Source organism: Schistocerca serialis, unplaced genomic scaffold, assembly GCF_023864345.2.
Source record: "Schistocerca serialis cubense isolate TAMUIC-IGC-003099 unplaced genomic scaffold, iqSchSeri2.2 HiC_scaffold_328, whole genome shotgun sequence".
Classification (NCBI taxonomy): domain Eukaryota; kingdom Metazoa; phylum Arthropoda; class Insecta; order Orthoptera; family Acrididae; genus Schistocerca; species Schistocerca serialis.
The window spans coordinates 271-5,000 of record NW_026047898.1 but is presented as its reverse complement, the minus strand read 5'-3'; positions in this window follow the sequence as shown (position 1 = coordinate 5,000).

Sequence of the window (4,730 nt, the reverse complement as noted above, 5' to 3'; positions counted from 1 at the left end):
GAAAACAGAATATCCCACCCTTCCGACATCCGCCATTGCTCAGCTAAGCCACGAACACCCACACATGTCCTACACAGGGGTGCACCCAACATCACAATACTGCCTCCTGTCACAGTACACAAACAATGGCAGGAATGAAAGACACAGATCTGCCACAACCTTGGAATCGGAGCGCCGCCTGTCATGAGCCACAAGTGCATCCTGACGTGACAAATCGGATGATCCCGCAGGCATGCACTTACGATAATCACTATCAACGAACCTGCCGCCCCCTCCCCCCCCAAAATACACCTTTCCCTACAACGTGTACCTTAACCTAAGCTATATTGTACCTTAACCTAAGCGATATTGTACCTTAACCTAAGGTATATCGTACCTTAACCTAACCTACATTGCGCCTTCACCTAACCTACGTTGTACCTTAACCTAACCTACGTTGTACCTTAACCTAACCTACGTTGTACCTTAACCTAACCTACGTTGTACCTTAACCTAACCTACGTTGTACCTTAACCTAACCTACGTTGTACCTTAACCTAACCTACGTTGTACCTTAACCTAACCTACGTTGTACCTTAACCTAACCTACGTTGTGCCTTAACCTAACCTACGTTGTGCCTTAACCTAACCTACGTTGTGCCTTAACCTAACCTACGTTGTGCCTTAACCTAACCTACGTTGTGCCTTAACCTAACCTACGTTGTGCCTTAACCTAACCTACGTTGTGCCTTAACCTAACCTACGTTGTGCCTTAACCTAACCTATGTTGTGCCTTAACCTAACCTATGTTGTGCCTTAACCTAACCTATGTTGTGCCTTAACCTAACCTATGTTGTGCCTTAACCTAACCTATGTTGTGCCTTAACCTAACCTATGTTGTGCCTTAACCTAACCTATGTTGTGCCTTAACCTAACCTATGTTGTGCCTTAACCTAACCTATGTTGTGCCTTAACCTAACCTACGTTGTGCCTTAACCTAACCTACGTTGTGCCTTAACCTAACCCATATTGTACCTTAACCTAACCCATATTGTACCTTAACCTAACCCATATTGTACCTTAACCTAACCCATATTGTACCTTAACCTAACCCATATTGTACCTTAACGTAACCTAATTTGTGCCTTAACGTAACCTAATTTGTGCCTTAACGTAACCTAATTTGTGCCTTAACGTAACCTAATTTGTGCCTTAACGTAACCTAATTTGTGCCTTAACGTAACCTAATTTGTGCCTTAACGTAACCTAATTTGTGCCTTAACGTAACCTAATTTGTGCCTTAACGTAACCTAATTTGTGCCTTAACGTAACCTAATTTGTGCCTTAACGTAACCTAATTTGTGCCTTAACGTAACCTAATTTGTGCCTTAACGTAACCTAATTTGTGCCTTAACGTAACCTAATTTGTGCCTTAACGTAACCTAATTTGTGCCTTAACGTAACCTAATTTGTGCCTTAACGTAACCTAATTTGTGCCTTAACGTAACCCATGTTGTGCCTTAACGTAACCCATGTTGTGCCTTAACGTAACCCAATTTGTGCCTTAACGTAACCCATGTTGTGCCTTAACCTAACCTATATTGTGCCTCAACCTAACCTATATTGCGCCTTAACCTGACGCACGTTGTCGCTGAACCTGCTCTGTAATTGTTATGCAACTCGTTAAATTAGTGTAGTGTTGCCTAACCGCAACCCTCGCAATATAGTTCGCTATTCGCACTGCCCGGTCCCCTGTGTATCGCGTCATGTTAAACACCTTGCAGGTGTTGCTGACTTTCCACATGCTCCTGCTATACACTGTAATGTGGATAGCAGCAGGACGTACATGCCCCCCCCCCCTTCCCCCCTGCCTTCGCAAGCTGGTCGTTGAGAAGTTTGCATGTTCAATGCCCTTCGCATGCCGACGTACTCAGCCTACGTTGTGGTACGGCCTGTCACCTGTCCGCCGATGTACGCAAAACCCACAAACTGTACTGCACATTGGTCCGTATGTACTGAATGATACATCGTGGCACATGTGTGACCGTACGACGACTGCGCCTAGCAACGGCAGACCATACAGTCCAAATATTGTGCACGCAGCTACGTGTCGTCTCCCTATAAGAGCTGGATTGCAGTGTGGTACGCCATTCAGACGTGTGGGAGGAACGGACGCCCTGGATGGCGATCAGCATGAGCAGTCTGTTGATGTAGTGGAGCGTGTATTCGGACGTAGTCGTCTCTTCTCACACACCGTGATAGCATGTTGCACCGCGTTCCACATCTGCGACATCCTGCAGAGGCCGGCTGACAGTCGTTCGCGCAATGGACACCGCATACGTACGGGGGCTACCTTCCACGTGTTCTCGAGGCGTGCACATGTTGTTGCGTCTATGTGGGCAGACGTAGTGTGTTGTGACACCTGACACAGGCATGCAATACTCGTTGCAAATGGCGATGGACGTCTACGTTTGCTGGTGACGTTACGCAAATGAACAACAGGTAACCCGTTGTGGTGCGGTTGTTCTCGCTAGAGGTGAATCAGTGTTGGCGACGATCGGTCGAGCTATTAACCGGTTGTTTCAGGGATACCCACCATGCCCACGAACGTGAAAGGGGACCCACCATGCCCACGAACGCGAAAGGGGATCTGGGTGTGAGGCGATACGCGGCGGTGGCTGGGTGGGACCGTCCCCGGCCGGTGAGGGGGGGCCGCCCGGCGTGCTGGCAGCGCGGTGCGTGGGCGCACGCGCTACAGCCGGCTGGTGGGGGCGGCCAGTGGCAGGCGCGCCGGCCGACGGACGCGGCAGGCGGCGCAGCTGCGCGCCGGCGCCCCCTGCTCGCGGCGCCTTGCGGCCAAAGTAGGTCCTCGCGGGCCCGGTGCGAAGCGCGGTGGCCATCTGCAGTGTGCTGGTCCGATTGAGGACTGTGTGCGCTGAGGATGCGCCGCCGCCCGGCGCTCGGCGCCGCGACGCCGTCTGCTGCTCGGTCGCCCCAGCGGTTCTCGCAGGTGGTTTGTATCGCAGCTGTGCGGACGTGTTGGCGCGTGCGCTGTGCTGGGAGAGTTCGCTTCGGCACCCAAGTGGGGCTTTTGTCCTTCTGTGGCGCTGGCGTTGGAGCTGCCGGTCACCGTAGGTGGCGCGTGTTGTCTCCCGCCGGCAATGCCACGACAGCACGCTCCCGGGCCTCTGTCGGCAGCGGCAAGCTCAGTTGGGAGCACGGGTGGTCGCACCTAAAGCGTCTACTCGCCTAACTCCGGGCGATTGCGCCTCTCTCGAACCCGACCAAGTACTTAGGACGGCGCTGCGCGCCGCCGGGACCTGAGAGGGTTTCGAGGTGTGTTGTGCAGGGGAGCTCAGCCTCCTCCTGTTTGCAGAATAATTGAGCGGACGCTTGCGTGTTCGCGCGGGCCCCCGGGACACACTCCCGGGCGGCCGGCTGCTCAGCTCTAGTTGACGCAGCTCCCTGGTTGATCCTGCCAGTAGTCATATGCTTGTCTCAAAGATTAAGCCATGCATGTCTCAGTACAAGCCGCATTAAGGTGAAACCGCGAATGGCTCATTAAATCAGTTATGGTTCCTTAGATCGTACCCACGTTACTTGGATAACTGTGGTAATTCTAGAGCTAATACATGCAAACAGAGTCCCGACCAGAGATGGAAGGGACGCTTTTATTAGATCAAAACCAATCGGTCGGCTCGTCCGGTCCGTTTGCCTTGGTGACTCTGAATAACTTTGGGCTGATCGCACGGTCCTCGTACCGGCGACGCATCTTTCAAATGTCTGCCTTATCAACTGTCGATGGTAGGTTCTGCGCCTACCATGGTTGTAACGGGTAACGGGGAATCAGGGTTCGATTCCGGAGAGGGAGCCTGAGAAACGGCTACCACATCCAAGGAAGGCAGCAGGCGCGCAAATTACCCACTCCCGGCACGGGGAGGTAGTGACGAAAAATAACGATACGGGACTCATCCGAGGCCCCGTAATCGGAATGAGTACACTTTAAATCCTTTAAACGAGTATCTATTGGAGGGCAAGTCTGGTGCCAGCAGCCGCGGTAATTCCAGCTCCAATAGCGTATATTAAAGTTGTTGCGGTTAAAAAGCTCGTAGTTGGATTTGTGTCCCACGCTGTTGGTTCACCGCCCGTCGGTGTTTAACTGGCATGTATCGTGGGACGTCCTGCCGGTGGGGCGAGCCGAAGGCGTGCGACCGCCTCGTGCGTGCTCGTGCGTCCCGAGGCGGACCCCGTTGAAATCCTACCAGGGTGCTCTTTATTGAGTGTCTCGGTGGGCCGGCACGTTTACTTTGAACAAATTAGAGTGCTTAAAGCAGGCAAGCCCGCCTGAATACGTGTGCATGGAATAATGGAATAGGACCTCGGTTCTATTTTGTTGGTTTTCGGAACCCGAGGTAATGATTAATAGGGACAGGCGGGGGCATTCGTATTGCGACGTTAGAGGTGAAATTCTTGGATCGTCGCAAGACGAACAGAAGCGAAAGCATTTGCCAAGTATGTTTTCATTAATCAAGAACGAAAGTTAGAGGTTCGAAGGCGATCAGATACCGCCCTAGTTCTAACCATAAACGATGCCAGCCAGCGATCCGCCGCAGTTCCTCCGATGACTCGGCGGGCAGCCTCCGGGAAACCAAAGCTTTTGGGTTCCGGGGGAAGTATGGTTGCAAAGCTGAAACTTAAAGGAATTGACGGAAGGGCACCACCAGGAGTGGAGCCTGCGGCTTAATTTGACT